At 43.9% G+C, this 16,519-nt stretch overlaps 37 non-coding genes across 37 annotated transcripts; 7 read left to right on the top strand and 30 right to left on the bottom strand.

Annotated features, from left to right (window-relative positions):
• Positions 1-104: 104 nt before the first annotated feature.
• trnaq-cug (transfer RNA glutamine (anticodon CUG)) lies at positions 105-176 on the bottom strand. The gene has a single exon. It is a non-coding gene; the product is annotated as a tRNA-Gln (tRNA).
• Positions 177-292: 116 nt separating this feature from the next.
• On the bottom strand, positions 293-375 carry trnal-cag (transfer RNA leucine (anticodon CAG)). Its single transcript has one exon. It is a non-coding gene; the product is annotated as a tRNA-Leu (tRNA).
• Positions 376-671: 296 nt separating this feature from the next.
• Positions 672-743, top strand: trnaq-uug (transfer RNA glutamine (anticodon UUG)). The gene has a single exon. It is a non-coding gene; the product is annotated as a tRNA-Gln (tRNA).
• A 392-nt stretch (positions 744-1,135) lies between these two features.
• trnaq-cug (transfer RNA glutamine (anticodon CUG)) lies at positions 1,136-1,207 on the bottom strand. The gene has a single exon. It is a non-coding gene; the product is annotated as a tRNA-Gln (tRNA).
• Positions 1,208-1,323: 116 nt separating this feature from the next.
• Positions 1,324-1,406, bottom strand: trnal-cag (transfer RNA leucine (anticodon CAG)). The gene has a single exon. It is a non-coding gene; the product is annotated as a tRNA-Leu (tRNA).
• A 298-nt stretch (positions 1,407-1,704) lies between these two features.
• trnaq-uug (transfer RNA glutamine (anticodon UUG)) lies at positions 1,705-1,776 on the top strand. Its single transcript has one exon. It is a non-coding gene; the product is annotated as a tRNA-Gln (tRNA).
• A 383-nt stretch (positions 1,777-2,159) lies between these two features.
• Positions 2,160-2,231, bottom strand: trnaq-cug (transfer RNA glutamine (anticodon CUG)). Its single transcript has one exon. It is a non-coding gene; the product is annotated as a tRNA-Gln (tRNA).
• Positions 2,232-2,347: 116 nt separating this feature from the next.
• trnal-cag (transfer RNA leucine (anticodon CAG)) lies at positions 2,348-2,430 on the bottom strand. The gene has a single exon. It is a non-coding gene; the product is annotated as a tRNA-Leu (tRNA).
• A 749-nt stretch (positions 2,431-3,179) lies between these two features.
• trnaq-cug (transfer RNA glutamine (anticodon CUG)) lies at positions 3,180-3,251 on the bottom strand. The gene has a single exon. It is a non-coding gene; the product is annotated as a tRNA-Gln (tRNA).
• Positions 3,252-3,367: 116 nt separating this feature from the next.
• On the bottom strand, positions 3,368-3,450 carry trnal-cag (transfer RNA leucine (anticodon CAG)). The gene has a single exon. It is a non-coding gene; the product is annotated as a tRNA-Leu (tRNA).
• A 296-nt stretch (positions 3,451-3,746) lies between these two features.
• Positions 3,747-3,818, top strand: trnaq-uug (transfer RNA glutamine (anticodon UUG)). Its single transcript has one exon. It is a non-coding gene; the product is annotated as a tRNA-Gln (tRNA).
• A 392-nt stretch (positions 3,819-4,210) lies between these two features.
• On the bottom strand, positions 4,211-4,282 carry trnaq-cug (transfer RNA glutamine (anticodon CUG)). The gene has a single exon. It is a non-coding gene; the product is annotated as a tRNA-Gln (tRNA).
• Positions 4,283-4,398: 116 nt separating this feature from the next.
• On the bottom strand, positions 4,399-4,481 carry trnal-cag (transfer RNA leucine (anticodon CAG)). The gene has a single exon. It is a non-coding gene; the product is annotated as a tRNA-Leu (tRNA).
• A 748-nt stretch (positions 4,482-5,229) lies between these two features.
• Positions 5,230-5,301, bottom strand: trnaq-cug (transfer RNA glutamine (anticodon CUG)). Its single transcript has one exon. It is a non-coding gene; the product is annotated as a tRNA-Gln (tRNA).
• A 116-nt stretch (positions 5,302-5,417) lies between these two features.
• On the bottom strand, positions 5,418-5,500 carry trnal-cag (transfer RNA leucine (anticodon CAG)). The gene has a single exon. It is a non-coding gene; the product is annotated as a tRNA-Leu (tRNA).
• Positions 5,501-5,797: 297 nt separating this feature from the next.
• trnaq-uug (transfer RNA glutamine (anticodon UUG)) lies at positions 5,798-5,869 on the top strand. Its single transcript has one exon. It is a non-coding gene; the product is annotated as a tRNA-Gln (tRNA).
• Positions 5,870-6,252: 383 nt separating this feature from the next.
• trnaq-cug (transfer RNA glutamine (anticodon CUG)) lies at positions 6,253-6,324 on the bottom strand. Its single transcript has one exon. It is a non-coding gene; the product is annotated as a tRNA-Gln (tRNA).
• A 116-nt stretch (positions 6,325-6,440) lies between these two features.
• trnal-cag (transfer RNA leucine (anticodon CAG)) lies at positions 6,441-6,523 on the bottom strand. The gene has a single exon. It is a non-coding gene; the product is annotated as a tRNA-Leu (tRNA).
• A 749-nt stretch (positions 6,524-7,272) lies between these two features.
• Positions 7,273-7,344, bottom strand: trnaq-cug (transfer RNA glutamine (anticodon CUG)). Its single transcript has one exon. It is a non-coding gene; the product is annotated as a tRNA-Gln (tRNA).
• Positions 7,345-7,460: 116 nt separating this feature from the next.
• trnal-cag (transfer RNA leucine (anticodon CAG)) lies at positions 7,461-7,543 on the bottom strand. The gene has a single exon. It is a non-coding gene; the product is annotated as a tRNA-Leu (tRNA).
• A 296-nt stretch (positions 7,544-7,839) lies between these two features.
• On the top strand, positions 7,840-7,911 carry trnaq-uug (transfer RNA glutamine (anticodon UUG)). Its single transcript has one exon. It is a non-coding gene; the product is annotated as a tRNA-Gln (tRNA).
• Positions 7,912-8,303: 392 nt separating this feature from the next.
• trnaq-cug (transfer RNA glutamine (anticodon CUG)) lies at positions 8,304-8,375 on the bottom strand. Its single transcript has one exon. It is a non-coding gene; the product is annotated as a tRNA-Gln (tRNA).
• A 116-nt stretch (positions 8,376-8,491) lies between these two features.
• Positions 8,492-8,574, bottom strand: trnal-cag (transfer RNA leucine (anticodon CAG)). Its single transcript has one exon. It is a non-coding gene; the product is annotated as a tRNA-Leu (tRNA).
• Positions 8,575-9,331: 757 nt separating this feature from the next.
• Positions 9,332-9,403, bottom strand: trnaq-cug (transfer RNA glutamine (anticodon CUG)). Its single transcript has one exon. It is a non-coding gene; the product is annotated as a tRNA-Gln (tRNA).
• A 116-nt stretch (positions 9,404-9,519) lies between these two features.
• On the bottom strand, positions 9,520-9,602 carry trnal-cag (transfer RNA leucine (anticodon CAG)). The gene has a single exon. It is a non-coding gene; the product is annotated as a tRNA-Leu (tRNA).
• Positions 9,603-10,548: 946 nt separating this feature from the next.
• On the bottom strand, positions 10,549-10,631 carry trnal-cag (transfer RNA leucine (anticodon CAG)). Its single transcript has one exon. It is a non-coding gene; the product is annotated as a tRNA-Leu (tRNA).
• A 758-nt stretch (positions 10,632-11,389) lies between these two features.
• trnaq-cug (transfer RNA glutamine (anticodon CUG)) lies at positions 11,390-11,461 on the bottom strand. The gene has a single exon. It is a non-coding gene; the product is annotated as a tRNA-Gln (tRNA).
• A 116-nt stretch (positions 11,462-11,577) lies between these two features.
• On the bottom strand, positions 11,578-11,660 carry trnal-cag (transfer RNA leucine (anticodon CAG)). The gene has a single exon. It is a non-coding gene; the product is annotated as a tRNA-Leu (tRNA).
• Positions 11,661-12,428: 768 nt separating this feature from the next.
• trnaq-cug (transfer RNA glutamine (anticodon CUG)) lies at positions 12,429-12,500 on the bottom strand. Its single transcript has one exon. It is a non-coding gene; the product is annotated as a tRNA-Gln (tRNA).
• A 116-nt stretch (positions 12,501-12,616) lies between these two features.
• trnal-cag (transfer RNA leucine (anticodon CAG)) lies at positions 12,617-12,699 on the bottom strand. The gene has a single exon. It is a non-coding gene; the product is annotated as a tRNA-Leu (tRNA).
• Positions 12,700-12,994: 295 nt separating this feature from the next.
• trnaq-uug (transfer RNA glutamine (anticodon UUG)) lies at positions 12,995-13,066 on the top strand. Its single transcript has one exon. It is a non-coding gene; the product is annotated as a tRNA-Gln (tRNA).
• Positions 13,067-13,458: 392 nt separating this feature from the next.
• On the bottom strand, positions 13,459-13,530 carry trnaq-cug (transfer RNA glutamine (anticodon CUG)). Its single transcript has one exon. It is a non-coding gene; the product is annotated as a tRNA-Gln (tRNA).
• A 116-nt stretch (positions 13,531-13,646) lies between these two features.
• trnal-cag (transfer RNA leucine (anticodon CAG)) lies at positions 13,647-13,729 on the bottom strand. The gene has a single exon. It is a non-coding gene; the product is annotated as a tRNA-Leu (tRNA).
• Positions 13,730-14,497: 768 nt separating this feature from the next.
• On the bottom strand, positions 14,498-14,569 carry trnaq-cug (transfer RNA glutamine (anticodon CUG)). Its single transcript has one exon. It is a non-coding gene; the product is annotated as a tRNA-Gln (tRNA).
• A 116-nt stretch (positions 14,570-14,685) lies between these two features.
• Positions 14,686-14,768, bottom strand: trnal-cag (transfer RNA leucine (anticodon CAG)). Its single transcript has one exon. It is a non-coding gene; the product is annotated as a tRNA-Leu (tRNA).
• A 295-nt stretch (positions 14,769-15,063) lies between these two features.
• trnaq-uug (transfer RNA glutamine (anticodon UUG)) lies at positions 15,064-15,135 on the top strand. The gene has a single exon. It is a non-coding gene; the product is annotated as a tRNA-Gln (tRNA).
• Positions 15,136-15,705: 570 nt separating this feature from the next.
• trnal-cag (transfer RNA leucine (anticodon CAG)) lies at positions 15,706-15,788 on the bottom strand. Its single transcript has one exon. It is a non-coding gene; the product is annotated as a tRNA-Leu (tRNA).
• Positions 15,789-16,519: the final 731 nt, after the last annotated feature.

The raw sequence follows: 16,519 nt of genomic DNA, 5'->3' as shown, positions 1-16,519 counted from the left end.
GATCATATGGCACCCTTTAGGAGGATTGGATGACTTCCCCTCAAGGTCTCCCTGGACCATCATGGCCCCTGTAACAGACTTTCAACCTGGAATGCCTCAAAACCAGGTCCCACCGAGATTTGAATTCGGATTGCTGGATTCAGAGTCCAGAGTGCTAACCATTACACCATGGAACCAATGTAAAGCAACCTGAAATAGCAGTGAAACAATTTTTTGCGTGTTGCAGTTAAAGGGCAGATAAACGGATAAAGAGGGCATACAGAAAATACAGTTGCAAGGAAAAGCACAAGTGTGTCAGAAGTGGGATCCGAACCCACGCCTCCAGAGGAGACTGCGACCTGAACGCAGCGCCTTAGACCGCTCGGCCATCCTGACTGCATCACCTATGCTTGTCCTAGCTTATGAGGTCAAATTTAGTATAGGAATCTATTCTAAGAAACAACTGTATGTTTACACTTGAGGGTTGGCTCATGGTGATTGAGACTCTTTATATCTGTTTCAATATTGGGCCAACAAACCTGAATGCTGAGGGGCTGTGAAAGCTACATGATCAAAGGACTTGTGAGAGATTGGCATCTTGGTCTGCTAGCCAACCATCAACTGGCAACTTTCCAGTACTTTTGTCCTGCAATGAAAAAAAAAAAAAAAACACTTGACATAATGATTCCACTGGTTCCATGGTGTAATGGCTAGCACTCTGGACTTTGAATCCAGTGATCCGAGTTCAAGTCTCGGTGGAACCTGGTGATGTGGTATAGGGCAGTGTGGAGATTCACTGAAAATGTTCTTGTTTCAGTGGTGATTGCCATGTAGCTACTTTTTTTTTCCCATACCCTAGATCAATTATTTCGAAAGGCCTTGTGTTGGACTTTGCTTTGGAATGTGTTTTTGCAGCTTAACAACTGTCCTGTAAGCAATTTCAACGAGAGTAATGTCCTTTTAATGAAGAGTGCTACAAACTGTTTATGCGGCAATCTAAGTGTAACAACTCTCGTACGGCCTGTGCTAACAGAAGGTAAGGAGATCATATGGCACCCTTTAGGAGGATTGGATGACTTCCCCTCAAGGTCTCCCTGGTCTCCCTGGACCATCATGGCCCCTGTAACAGACTTTCAACCTGGAATGCCTCAAAACCAGGTCCCACTGAGATTTGAACTCGGATCGCTGGATTCAGAGTCCAGAGTGCTAACCATTACACCATGGAACCAATGTAAAGCAACCTGAAATAGCAGTGAAACAATTTTTTGCGTGTTGCAGTTAAAGGGCAGATAACCGGATAAAGAGGGCATAAAGAAAATACAGTTGCAAGGAAAAGCACAAGTGTGTCAGAAGTGGGATTCGAACCCACGCCTCCAGAGGAGACTGCGACCTGAACGCAGCGCCTTAGACCGCTCGGCCATCCTGACTGCATCACCTATGCTTGTCCTAGCTTACGAGGTCAAATTTAGTATAGGAATCTATTCTAAGAAACAACTGTATGTTTACACTTGAGGGTTGGCTCATGGTGATTGAGACTCTTTATATCTGTTTTAATATTGGGCCAACAAACCTGAATGCTGAGGGGCTGTGAAAGCTACATGATCAAAGGACTTGTGAGAGATTGGCATCTTGGTCTGCTAGCCAACCATCAACTGGCAACTTTCCAGTACTTTTGTCCTGCAATGAAAAAAAAATAAATAAAACACTTGACGTAATGATTCCACTGGTTCCATGGTGTAATGGCTAGCACTCTGGACTTTGAATCCAGTGATCTGAGTTCAAGTCTCGGTGGAACCTAGTGATGTGGTATAGGGCAGTGTGGAGATTCACTGAAAATGTTCTTGTTTCAGTGGTGATTGCCATGTAGCTACTTTTTTTTTCCCATACCCTAGATCAATTATTTCGAAAGGCCTTGTGTTGGACTTTGCTTTGGAATGTGTTTTTGCAGCTTAACAACTGTCCTGTAAGCAATTTCAACGAGAGTAATGTCCTTTTAATGAAGAGTGCTACAAACTGTTTATGCGGCAATCTAAGTGTAACAACTCTCGTACGGCCTGTGCTAACAGAAGGTAAGGAGATCATATGGCACCCTTTAGGAGGATTGGATGACTTCCCCTCAAGGTCTCCCTGGACCATCATGGCCCCTGTAACAGACTTTCAACCTGGAATGCCTCAAAACCAGGTCCCACCGAGATTTGAATTCGGATCACTGGATTCAGAGTCCAGAGTGCTAACCATTACACCATGGAACCAATGTAAAGCAACCTGAAATAGCAGTGAAACAATTTTTTGCGTGTTGCAGTTAAAGGGCAGATAAACGGATAAAGAGGGCATACAGAAAATACAGTTGCAAGGAAAAGCACAAGTGTGTCAGAAGTGGGATTCGAACCCACGCCTCCAGAGGAGACTGCGACCTGAACGCAGCGCCTTAGACCGCTCGGCCATCCTGACTGCATCACCTATGCTTGTCCTAGCTTACGAGGTCAAATTTAGTATAGGAATCTATTCTAAGAAACAACTGTATGTTTACACTTGAGGGTTGGCTCATGGTGATTGAGACTCTTTATATCTGTTTCAATATTGGGCCAACAAACCTGAATGCTGAGGGGCTGTGAAAGCTACATGATCAAAGGACTTGTGAGAGATTGGCATCTTGGTCTGCTAGCCAACCATCAACTGGCAACTTTCCAGTACTTTTGTCCTGCAATGAAAAAAAAATAAAACACTTGACGTAATGATTCCACTGGTTCCGTGGCTTAATGGTTAGCACTCTGGACTTTAAATCCAGTGATCTGACTTCAAGTCTTGGTGGAACCTAGTGATGAGGTACAGGGCAGTGTGGAGATTCACTGAAAGTGTTCTTGTTTCAGTGGTGATTGCCAGGTAGCTACTTTTTTTTTCCCATACCCTAAATCAATTATTTCAAAAGGCCTTGTGTTGGACTTTGCTTTGGAATGTGTTTTTGCAGCTTAACAACTGTCCTGTAAGCAATTTCAACGAGAGTAATGTCCTTTTAATGAAGAGTGCTACAAACTGTTTATGCGGCAATCTAAGTGTAACAACTCTCGTACGGCCTGTGCTAACAGAAGGTAAGGAGATCATATGGCACCCTTTAGGAGGATTGGATGACTTCCCCTCAAGGTCTCCCTGGACCATCATGGCCCCTGTAACAGACTTTCAACCTGGAATGCCTCAAAACCAGGTCCCACCGAGATTTGAATTCGGATTGCTGGATTCAGAGTCCAGAGTGCTAACCATTACACCATGGAACCAATGTAAAGCAACCTGAAATAGCAGTGAAACAATTTTTTGCGTGTTGCAGTTAAAGGGCAGATAAACGGATAAAGAGGGCATACAGAAAATACAGTTGCAAGGAAAAGCACAAGTGTGTCAGAAGTGGGATCCGAACCCACGCCTCCAGAGGAGACTGCGACCTGAACGCAGCGCCTTAGACCGCTCGGCCATCCTGACTGCATCACCTATGCTTGTCCTAGCTTATGAGGTCAAATTTAGTATAGGAATCTATTCTAAGAAACAACTGTATGTTTACACTTGAGGGTTGGCTCATGGTGATTGAGACTCTTTATATCTGTTTCAATATTGGGCCAACAAACCTGAATGCTGAGGGGCTGTGAAAGCTACATGATCAAAGGACTTGTGAGAGATTGGCATCTTGGTCTGCTAGCCAACCATCAACTGGCAACTTTCCAGTACTTTTGTCCTGCAATGAAAAAAAAAAAAAAAACACTTGACATAATGATTCCACTGGTTCCATGGTGTAATGGCTAGCACTCTGGACTTTGAATCCAGTGATCCGAGTTCAAGTCTCGGTGGAACCTGGTGATGTGGTATAGGGCAGTGTGGAGATTCACTGAAAATGTTCTTGTTTCAGTGGTGATTGCCATGTAGCTACTTTTTTTTTCCCATACCCTAGATCAATTATTTCAAAAGGCCTTGTGTTGGACTTTGCTTTGGAATGTGTTTTTGCAGCTTAACAACTGTCCTGTAAGCAATTTCAACGAGAGTAATGTCCTTTTAATGAAGAGTGCTACAAACTGTTTATGCGGCAATCTAAGTGTAACAACTCTCGTACGGCCTGTGCTAACAGAAGGTAAGGAGATCATATGGCACCCTTTAGGAGGATTGGATGACTTCCCCTCAAGGTCTCCCTGGTCTCCCTGGACCATCATGGCCCCTGTAACAGACTTTCAACCTGGAATGCCTCAAAACCAGGTCCCACTGAGATTTGAACTCGGATCGCTGGATTCAGAGTCCAGAGTGCTAACCATTACACCATGGAACCAATGTAAAGCAACCTGAAATAGCAGTGAAACAATTTTTTGCGTGTTGCAGTTAAAGGGCAGATAACCGGATAAAGAGGGCATAAAGAAAATACAGTTGCAAGGAAAAGCACAAGTGTGTCAGAAGTGGGATTCGAACCCACGCCTCCAGAGGAGACTGCGACCTGAACGCAGCGCCTTAGACCGCTCGGCCATCCTGACTGCATCACCTATGCTTGTCCTAGCTTACGAGGTCAAATTTAGTATAGGAATCTATTCTAAGAAACAACTGTATGTTTACACTTGAGGGTTGGCTCATGGTGATTGAGACTCTTTATATCTGTTTTAATATTGGGCCAACAAACCTGAATGCTGAGGGGCTGTGAAAGCTACATGATCAAAGGACTTGTGAGAGATTGGCATCTTGGTCTGCTAGCCAACCATCAACTGGCAACTTTCCAGTACTTTTGTCCTGCAATGAAAAAAATAAATAAAACACTTGACGTAATGAATCCACTGGTTCCGTGGTGTAATGGTTAGCACTCTGGACTTTGAATCCAGTGATCTGACTTCAAGTCTTGGTGGAACCTAGTGATGAGGTACAGGGCAGTGTGGAGATTCACTGAAAATGTTCTTGTTTCAGTGGTGATTGCCATGTAGCTTCTTTTTTTTCCCCATACCCTAAATCAATTATTTCAAAAGGCCTTGTGTTGGACTTTGTTTTGGATTGTGTTTTTGCAGCTTAACTGTCCTGTAAGCAATTTCAACGAGAGTAATGTCCTTTTAATGAAGAGTGCTACAAACTGTTTATGCGGCAATCTAAGTGTAACAACTCTCGTACGGCCTGTGCTAACAGAAGGTAAGGAGATCATATGGCACCCTTTAGGAGGATTGGATGACTTCCCCTCAAGGTCTCCCTGGACCATCATGGCCCCTGTAACAGACTTTCAACCTGGAATGCCTCAAAACCAGGTCCCACCGAGATTTGAATTCGGATTGCTGGATTCAGAGTCCAGAGTGCTAACCATTACACCATGGAACCAATGTAAAGCAACCTGAAATAGCAGTGAAACAATTTTTTGCGTGTTGCAGTTAAAGGGCAGATAAACGGATAAAGAGGGCATACAGAAAATACAGTTGCAAGGAAAAGCACAAGTGTGTCAGAAGTGGGATTCGAACCCACGCCTCCAGAGGAGACTGCGACCTGAACGCAGCGCCTTAGACCGCTCGGCCATCCTGACTGCATCACCTATGCTTGTCCTAGCTTATGAGGTCAAATTTAGTATAGGAATCTATTCTAAGAAACAACTGTATGTTTACACTTGAGGGTTGGCTCATGGTGATTGAGACTCTTTATATCTGTTTCAATATTGGGCCAACAAACCTGAATGCTGAGGGGCTGTGAAAGCTACATGATCAAAGGACTTGTGAGAGATTGGCATCTTGGTCTGCTAGCCAACCATCAACTGGCAACTTTCCAGTACTTTTGTCCTGCAATGAAAATAAAAGAAAAAAACACTTGACATAATGATTCCACTGGTTCCATGGTGTAATGGCTAGCACTCTGGACTTTGAATCCAGTGATCTGAGTTCAAGTCTCGGTGGAACCTAGTGATGTGGTATAGGGCAGTGTGGAGATTCACTGAAAATGTTCTTGTTTCAGTGGTGATTGCCATGTAGCTACTTTTTTTTTCCCATACCCTAGATCAATTATTTCGAAAGGCCTTGTGTTGGACTTTGCTTTGGAATGTGTTTTTGCAGCTTAACAACTGTCCTGTAAGCAATTTCAACGAGAGTAATGTCCTTTTAATGAAGAGTGCTACAAACTGTTTATGCGGCAATCTAAGTGTAACAACTCTCGTACGGCCTGTGCTAACAGAAGGTAAGGAGATCATATGGCACCCTTTAGGAGGATTGGATGACTTCCCCTCAAGGTCTCCCTGGACCATCATGGCCCCTGTAACAGACTTTCAACCTGGAATGCCTCAAAACCAGGTCCCACCGAGATTTGAATTCGGATCACTGGATTCAGAGTCCAGAGTGCTAACCATTACACCATGGAACCAATGTAAAGCAACCTGAAATAGCAGTGAAACAATTTTTTGCGTGTTGCAGTTAAAGGGCAGATAAACGGATAAAGAGGGCATACAGAAAATACAGTTGCAAGGAAAAGCACAAGTGTGTCAGAAGTGGGATTCGAACCCACGCCTCCAGAGGAGACTGCGACCTGAACGCAGCGCCTTAGACCGCTCGGCCATCCTGACTGCATCACCTATGCTTGTCCTAGCTTACGAGGTCAAATTTAGTATAGGAATCTATTCTAAGAAACAACTGTATGTTTACACTTGAGGGTTGGCTCATGGTGATTGAGACTCTTTATATCTGTTTCAATATTGGGCCAACAAACCTGAATGCTGAGGGGCTGTGAAAGCTACATGATCAAAGGACTTGTGAGAGATTGGCATCTTGGTCTGCTAGCCAACCATCAACTGGCAACTTTCCAGTACTTTTGTCCTGCAATGAAAAAAAAATAAAACACTTGACGTAATGATTCCACTGGTTCCGTGGCTTAATGGTTAGCACTCTGGACTTTAAATCCAGTGATCTGACTTCAAGTCTTGGTGGAACCTAGTGATGAGGTACAGGGCAGTGTGGAGATTCACTGAAAGTGTTCTTGTTTCAGTGGTGATTGCCAGGTAGCTACTTTTTTTTTCCCATACCCTAAATCAATTATTTCAAAAGGCCTTGTGTTGGACTTTGCTTTGGAATGTGTTTTTGCAGCTTAACAACTGTCCTGTAAGCAATTTCAACGAGAGTAATGTCCTTTTAATGAAGAGTGCTACAAACTGTTTATGCGGCAATCTAAGTGTAACAACTCTCGTACGGCCTGTGCTAACAGAAGGTAAGGAGATCATATGGCACCCTTTAGGAGGATTGGATGACTTCCCCTCAAGGTCTCCCTGGACCATCATGGCCCCTGTAACAGACTTTCAACCTGGAATGCCTCAAAACCAGGTCCCACCGAGATTTGAATTCGGATTGCTGGATTCAGAGTCCAGAGTGCTAACCATTACACCATGGAACCAATGTAAAGCAACCTGAAATAGCAGTGAAACAATTTTTTGCGTGTTGCAGTTAAAGGGCAGATAAACGGATAAAGAGGGCATACAGAAAATACAGTTGCAAGGAAAAGCACAAGTGTGTCAGAAGTGGGATTCGAACCCACGCCTCCAGAGGAGACTGCGACCTGAACGCAGCGCCTTAGACTGCTCGGCCATCCTGACTGCATCACCTATGCTTGTCCTAGCTTATGAGGTCAAATTTAGTATAGGAATCTATTCTAAGAAACAACTGTATGTTTACACTTGAGGGTTGGCTCATGGTGATTGAGACTCTTTATATCTGTTTCAATATTGGGCCAACAAACCTGAATGCTGAGGGGCTGTGAAAGCTACATGATCAAAGGACTTGTGAGAGATTGGCATCTTGGTCTGCTAGCCAACCATCAACTGGCAACTTTCCAGTACTTTTGTCCTGCAATGAAAAAAAAAAAAAAAACACTTGACATAATGATTCCACTGGTTCCATGGTGTAATGGCTAGCACTCTGGACTTTGAATCCAGTGATCCGAGTTCAAGTCTCGGTGGAACCTGGTGATGTGGTTTAGGGCAGTGTGGAGATTCACTGAAAATGTTCTTGTTTCAGTGGTGATTGCCATGTAGCTACTTTTTTTTTCCCATACCCTAGATCAATTATTTCGAAAGGCCTTGTGTTGGACTTTGCTTTGGAATGTGTTTTTGCAGCTTAACAACTGTCCTGTAAGCAATTTCAACGAGAGTAATGTCCTTTTAATGAAGAGTGCTACAAACTGTTTATGCGGCAATCTAAGTGTAACAACTCTCGTACGGCCTGTGCTAACAGAAGGTAAGGAGATCATATGGCACCCTTTAGGAGGATTGGATGACTTCCCCTCAAGGTCTCCCTGGTCTCCCTGGACCATCATGGCCCCTGTAACAGACTTTCAACCTGGAATGCCTCAAAACCAGGTCCCACTGAGATTTGAACTCGGATCGCTGGATTCAGAGTCCAGAGTGCTAACCATTACACCATGGAACCAATGTAAAGCAACCTGAAATAGCAGTGAAACAATTTTTTGCGTGTTGCAGTTAAAGGGCAGATAACCGGATAAAGAGGGCATAAAGAAAATACAGTTGCAAGGAAAAGCACAAGTGTGTCAGAAGTGGGATTCGAACCCACGCCTCCAGAGGAGACTGCGACCTGAACGCAGCGCCTTAGACCGCTCGGCCATCCTGACTGCATCACCTATGCTTGTCCTAGCTTACGAGGTCAAATTTAGTATAGGAATCTATTCTAAGAAACAACTGTATGTTTACACTTGAGGGTTGGCTCATGGTGATTGAGACTCTTTATATCTGTTTTAATATTGGGCCAACAAACCTGAATGCTGAGGGGCTGTGAAAGCTACATGATCAAAGGACTTGTGAGAGATTGGCATCTTGGTCTGCTAGCCAACCATCAACTGGCAACTTTCCAGTACTTTTGTCCTGCAATGAAAAAAATAAATAAAACACTTGACGTAATGAATCCACTGGTTCCGTGGTGTAATGGTTAGCACTCTGGACTTTGAATCCAGTGATCTGACTTCAAGTCTTGGTGGAACCTAGTGATGAGGTACAGGGCAGTGTGGAGATTCACTGAAAATGTTCTTGTTTCAGTGGTGATTGCCATGTAGCTTCTTTTTTTTCCCCATACCCTAAATCAATTATTTCAAAAGGCCTTGTGTTGGACTTTGTTTTGGATTGTGTTTTTGCAGCTTAACTGTCCTGTAAGCAATTTCAACGAGAGTAATGTCCTTTTAATGAAGAGTGCTACAAACTGTTTATGCGGCAATCTAAGTGTAACAACTCTCGTACGGCCTGTGCTAACAGAAGGTAAGGAGATCATATGGCACCCTTTAGGAGGATTGGATGACTTCCCCTCAAGGTCTCCCTGGTCTCCCTGGACCATCATGGCCCCTGTAACAGACTTTCAACCTGGAATGCCTCAAAACCAGGTCCCACCGAGATTTGAACTTGGATCGCTGGATTCAGAGTCCAGAGTGCTAACCATTACACCATGGAACCAATGTAAAGCAACCTGAAATAGCAGTGAAACAATTTTTTGCGTGTTGCAGTTAAAGGGCAGATAACCGGATAAAGAGGGCATAAAGAAAATACAGTTGCAAGGAAAAGCACAAGTGTGTCAGAAGTGGAATTCGAACCCACGCCTCCAGAGGAGACTGCGACCTGAACGCAGCGCCTTAGACCGCTCGGCCATCCTGACTGCATCACCTATGCTTGTCCTAGCTTACGAGGTCAAATTTAGTATAGGAATCTATTCTAAGAAACAACTGTATGTTTACACTTGAGGGTTGGCTCATGGTGATTGAGACTCTTTATATCTGTTTCAATATTGGGCCAACAAACCTGAATGCTGAGGGGCTGTGAAAGCTACATGATCAAAGGACTTGTGAGAGATTGGCATCTTGGTCTGCTAGCCAACCATCAACTGGCAACTTTCCAGTACTTTTGTCCTGCAATGAAAAAAAAATAAAACACTTGACGTAATGATTCAACTGGTTCCGTGGCTTAATGGTTAGCACTCTGGACTTTAAATCCAGTGATCTGACTTCAAGTCTTGGTGGAACCTAGTGATGAGGTACAGGGCAGTGTGGAGATTCACTGAAAGTGTTCTTGTTTCAGTGGTGATTGCCAGGTAGCTACTTTTTTTTTCCCATACCCTAAATCAATTATTTCAAAAGGCCTTGTGTTGGACTTTGCTTTGGAATGTGTTTTTGCAGCTTAACAACTGTCCTGTAAGCAATTTCAACGAGAGTAATGTCCTTTTAATGAAGAGTGCTACAAACTGTTTATGCGGCAATCTAAGTGTAACAACTCTCGTACGGCCTGTGCTAACAGAAGGTAAGGAGATCATATGGCACCCTTTAGGAGGATTGGATGACTTCCCCTCAAGGTCTCCCTGGTCTCCCTGGACCATCATGGCCCCTGTAACAGACTTTCAACCTGGAATGCCTCAAAACCAGGTCCCACTGAGATTTGAATTCGGATCGCTGGATTCAGAGTCCAGAGTGCTAACCATTACACCATGGAACCAATGTAAAGCAACCTGAAATAGCAGTGAAACAATTTTTTGCGTGTTGCAGTTAAAGGGCAGATAAACGGATAAAGAGGGCATACAGAAAATACAGTTGCAAGGAAAAGCACAAGTGTGTCAGAAGTGGGATTCGAACCCACGCCTCCAGAGGAGACTGCGACCTGAACGCAGCGCCTTAGACCGCTCGGCCATCCTGACTGCATCACCTATGCTTGTCCTAGCTTACGAGGTCAAATTTAGTATAGGAATCTATTCTAAGAAACAACTGTATGTTTACACTTGAGGGTTGGCTCATGGTGATTGAGACTCTTTATATCTGTTTCAATATTGGGCCAACAAACCTGAATGCTGAGGGGCTGTGAAAGCTACATGATCAAAGGACTTGTGAGAGATTGGCATCTTGGTCTGCTAGCCAACCATCAACTGGCAACTTTCCAGTACTTTTGTCCTGAAATGAAAAAAAAATAAAACACTTGACGTAATGATTCCACTGGTTCCGTGGCTTAATGGTTAGCACTCTGGACTTTAAATCCAGTGATCTGACTTCAAGTCTTGGTGGAACCTAGTGATGAGGTACAGGGCAGTGTGGAGATTCACTGAAAATGTTCTTGTTTCAGTGGTGATTGCCAGGTAGCTACTTTTTTTTTCCCATACCCTAAATCAATTATTTCAAAAGGCCTTGTGTTGGACTTTGCTTTGGAATGTGTTTTTGCAGCTTAACAACTGTCCTGTAAGCAATTTCAACGAGAGTAATGTCCTTTTAATGAAGAGTGCTACAAACTGTTTATGCGGCAATCTAAGTGTAACAACTCTCGTACGGCCTGTGCTAACAGAAGGTAAGGAGATCATATGGCACCCTTTAGGAGGATTGGATGACTTCCCCTCAAGGTCTCCCTGGTCTCCCTGGACCATCATGGCCCCTGTAACAGACTTTCAACCTGGAATGCCTCAAAACCAGGTCCCACCGAGATTTGAACTCGGATCGCTGGATTCAGAGTCCAGAGTGCTAACCATTACACCATGGAACCAATGTAAAGCAACCTGAAATAGCAGTGAAACAATTTTTTGCGTGTTGCAGTTAAAGGGCAGATAACCGGATAAAGAGGGCATAAAGAAAATACAGTTGCAAGGAAAAGCACAAGTGTGTCAGAAGTGGAATTCGAACCCACGCCTCCAGAGGAGACTGCGACCTGAACGCAGCGCCTTAGACCGCTCGGCCATCCTGACTGCATCACCTATGCTTGTCCTAGCTTACGAGGTCAAATTTAGTATAGGAATCTATTCTAAGAAACAACTGTATGTTTACACTTGAGGGTTGGCTCATGGTGATTGAGACTCTTTATATCTGTTTCAATATTGGGCCAACAAACCTGAATGCTGAGGGGCTGTGAAAGCTACATGATCAAAGGACTTGTGAGAGATTGGCATCTTGGTCTGCTAGCCAACCATCAACTGGCAACTTTCCAGTACTTTTGTCCTGCAATGAAAAAAAAATAAAACACTTGACGTAATGATTCCACTGGTTCCGTGGCTTAATGGTTAGCACTCTGGACTTTGAATCCAGTGATCTGACTTCAAGTCTTGGTGGAACCTAGTGATGAGGTACAGGGCAGTGTGGAGATTCACTGAAAATGTTCTTGTTTCAGTGGTGATTGCCAGGTAGCTACTTTTTTTTTCCCATACCCTAAATCAATTATTTCAAAAGGCCTTGTGTTGGACTTTGCTTTGGAATGTGTTTTTGCAGCTTTGCAGTTTTTGCAGCTTAACAACTGGCCCCTGTAAGCAATTTCAACGAGAGTAATGTCCTTTTAATGAAGAGTGCTACAAACTGTTTATGCGGCAATCTAAGTGTAACAACTCTCGTACGGCCTGTGCTAACAGAAGGTAAGGAGATCATATGGCACCCTTTAGGAGGATTGGATGACTTCCCCTCAAGGTCTCCCTGGACCATCATGGCCCCTGTAACAGACTTTCAACCTGGAATGCCTCAAAACCAGGTCCCACCGAGATTTGAATTCGGATCGCTGGATTCAGAGTCCAGAGTGCTAACCATTACACCATGGAACCAATGTAAAGCAACCTGAAATAGCAGTGAAACAATTTTTTGCGTGTTGCAGTTAAAGGGCAGATAAACGGATAAAGAGGGCATACAGAAAATACAGTTGCAAGGAAAAGCACAAGTGTGTCAGAAGTGGGATTTGAACCCACGCCTCCAGAGGAGACTGCGACCTGAACGCAGCGCCTTAGACCGCTCGGCCATCCTGACTGCATCACCTATGCTTGTCCTAGCTTACGAGGTCAAATTTAGTATAGGAATCTATTCTAAGAAACAACTGTATGTTTACACTTGAGGGTTGGCTCATGGTGATTGAGACTCTTTATATCTGTTTCAATATTGGGCCAACAAACCTGAATGCTGAGGGGCTGTGAAAGCTACATGATCAAAGGACTTGTGAGAGATTGGCATCTTGGTCTGCTAGCCAACCATCAACTGGCAACTTTCCAGTACTTTTGTCCTGCAATGAAAAAAAAAAAAAAACACTTGACATAATGATTCCACTGGTTCCATGGTGTAATGGCTAGCACTCTGGACTTTGAATCCAGTGATCCGAGTTCAAGTCTTGGTGGAACCTAGTGATGAGGTACAGGGCAGTGTGGAGATTCACTGAAAATGTTCTTGTTTCAGTGGTGATTGCCATGTAGCTACTTTTTTTTTCCCATACCCTAGATCAATTATTTCGAAAGGCCTTGTGTTGGACTTTGCTTTGGAATGTGTTTTTGCAGCTTAACAACTGTCCTGTAAGCAATTTCAACGAGAGTAATGTCCTTTTAATGAAGAGTGCTACAAACTGTTTATGCGGCAATCTAAGTGTAACAACTCTCGTACGGCCTGTGCTAACAGAAGGTAAGGAGATCATATGGCACCCTTTAGGAGGATTGGATGACTTCCCCTCAAGGTCTCCCTGGTCTCCCTGGACCATCATGGCCCCTGTAACAGACTTTCAACCTGGAATGCCTCAAAACCAGGTCCCACCGAGATTTGAACTCGGATTGCTGGATTCAGAGTCCAGAGTGCTAACCATTACACCATGGAACCAATGTAAAGCAACCTGAAATAGCAGTGAAACAATTTTTTGCGTGTTGCAGTTAAAGGGCAGATTACCGGATAAAGAGGGCATAAAGAAAATACAGTTGCAAGGAAAAGCACAAGTGTGTCAGAAGTGGAATTCGAACCCACGCCTCCAGAGGAGACTGCGACCTGAACGCAGCGCCTTAGACCGCTCGGCCATCCTGACTGCATCACCTATGCTTGTCCTAGCTTACGAGGTCAAATTTAGTATAGGAATCTATTCTAAGAAACAACTGTATGTTTACACTTGAGGGTTGGCTCATGGTGATTGAGACTCTTTATATCTGTTTCAATATTGGGCCAACAAACCTGAATGCTGAGGGGCTGTGAAAGCTACATGATCAAAGGACTTGTGAGAGATTGGCATCTTGGTCTGCTAGCCAACCATCAACTGGCAACTTTCCAGTACTTTTGTCCTGCAATGAAAAAAAAATAAAACACTTGACGTAATGATTCCACTGGTTCCGTGGCTTAATGGTTAGCACTCTGGACTTTGAATCCAGTGATCTGACTTCAAGTCTTGGTGGAACCTAGTGATGAGGTACAGGGCAGTGTGGAGATTCACTGAAAATGTTCTTGTTTCAGTGGTGATTGCCAGGTAGCTACTTTTTTTTTCCCATACCCTAAATCAATTATTTCAAAAGGCCTTGTGTTGGACTTTGCTTTGGAATGTGTTTTTGCAGCTTTGCAGTTTTTGCAGCTTAACAACTGGCCCCTGTAAGCAATTTCAACGAGAGTAATGTCCTTTTAATGAAGAGTGCTACAAACTGTTTATGCGGCAATCTAAGTGTAACAACTCTCGTACGGCCTGTGCTAACAGAAGGTAAGGAGATCATATGGCACCCTTTAGGAGGATTGGATGACTTCCCCTCAAGGTCTCCCTGGACCATCATGGCCCCTGTAACAGACTTTCAACCTGGAATGCCTCAAAACCAGGTCCCACCGAGATTTGAATTCGGATCGCTGGATTCAGAGTCCAGAGTGCTAACCATTACACCATGGAACCAATGTAAAGCAACCTGAAATAGCAGTGAAACAATTTTTTGCGTGTTGCAGTTAAAGGGCAGATAAACGGATAAAGAGGGCATACAGAAAATACAGTTGCAAGGAAAAGCACAAGTGTGTCAGAAGTGGGACTCGAACCCACGCCTCCAGAGGAGACTGCGACCTGAACGCAGCGCCTTAGACCGCTCGGCCATCCTGACTGCATCACCTATGCTTGTCCTAGCTTACGAGGTCAAATTTAGTATAGGAATCTATTCTAAGAAACAACTGTATGTTTACACTTGAGGGTTGGCTCATGGTGATTGAGACTCTTTATATCTGTTTCAATATTGGGCCAACAAACCTGAATGCTGAGGGGCTGTGAAAGCTACATGATCAAAGGACTTGTGAGAGATTGGCATCTTGGTCTGCTAGCCAACCATCAACTGGCAACTTTCCAGTACTTTTGTCCTGCAATGAAAAAAAAAAAAAAACACTTGACATAATGATTCCACTGGTTCCATGGTGTAATGGCTAGCACTCTGGACTTTGAATCCAGTGATCCGAGTTCAAGTCTTGGTGGAACCTAGTGATGAGGTACAGGGCAGTGTGGAGATTCACTGAAAATGTTCTTGTTTCAGTGGTGATTGCCATGTAGCTACTTTTTTTTTCCCATACCCTAGATCAATTATTTCAAAAGGCCTTGTGTTGGACTTTGCTTTGGAATGTGTTTTTGCAGCTTAACAACTGTCCTGTAAGCAATTTCAACGAGAGTAATGTCCTTTTAATGAAGAGTGCTACAAACTGTTTATGCGGCAATCTAAGTGTAACAACTCTCGTACGGCCTGTGCTAACAGAAGGTAAGGAGATCATATGGCACCCTTTAGGAGGATTGGATGACTTCCCCTCAAGGTCTCCCTGGTCTCCCTGGACCATCATGGCCCCTGTAACAGACTTTCAACCTGGAATGCCTCAAAACCGAGATTTGAACTCGGATCGCTGGATTCAGAGTCCAGAGTGCTAACCATTACACCATGGAACCAATGTAAAGCAACCTGAAATAGCAGTGAAACAATTTTTTGCGTGTTGCAGTTAAAGGGCAGATAACCGGATAAAGAGGGCATAAAGAAAATACAGTTGCAAGGAAAAGCACAAGTGTGTCAGAAGTGGAATTCGAACCCACGCCTCCAGAGGAGACTGCGACCTGAACGCAGCGCCTTAGACCGCTCGGCCATCCTGACTGCATCACCTATGCTTGTCCTAGCTTACGAGGTCAAATTTAGTATAGGAATCTATTCTAAGAAACAACTGTATGTTTACACTTGAGGGTTGGCTCATGGTGATTGAGACTCTTTATATCTGTTTCAATATTGGGCCAACAAACCTGAATGCTGAGGGGCTGTGAAAGCTACATGATCAAAGGACTTGTGAGAGATTGGCATCTTGGTCTGCTAGCCAACCATCAACTGGCAACTTTCCAGTACTTTTGTCCTGCAATGAAAAAAAAATAAAACACTTGACGTAATGATTCCACTGGTTCCGTGGCTTAATGGTTAGCACTCTGGACTTTGAATCCAGTGATCTGACTTCAAGTCTTGGTGGAACCTAGTGATGAGGTACAGGGCAGTGTGGAGATTCACTGAAAATGTTCTTGTTTCAGTGGTGATTGCCATGTAGCTACTTTTTTTTTCCCATACCCTAGATCAATTATTTCGAAAGGCCTTGTGTTGGACTTTGCTTTGGAATGTGTTTTTGCAGCTTAACAACTGTCCTGTAAGCAATTTCAACGAGAGTAATGTCCTTTTAATGAAGAGTGCTACAAACTGTTTATGCGGCAATCTAAGTGTAACAACTCTCGTACGGCCTGTGCTAACAGAAGGTAAGGAGATCATATGGCACCCTTTAGGAGGATTGGATGACTTCCCCTCAAGGTCTCCCTGGTCTCCCTGGACCATCATGGCCCCTGTAACAG

The sequence above is a fragment of the Labrus bergylta genome, chromosome 23, assembly GCF_963930695.1.
Source record: "Labrus bergylta chromosome 23, fLabBer1.1, whole genome shotgun sequence".
Taxonomy (NCBI): Eukaryota; Metazoa; Chordata; class Actinopteri; order Labriformes; family Labridae; genus Labrus; species Labrus bergylta.
The sequence above is the reverse complement of the archived record's forward strand: the minus strand, read 5'-3'. Positions and strand labels throughout refer to the sequence as shown.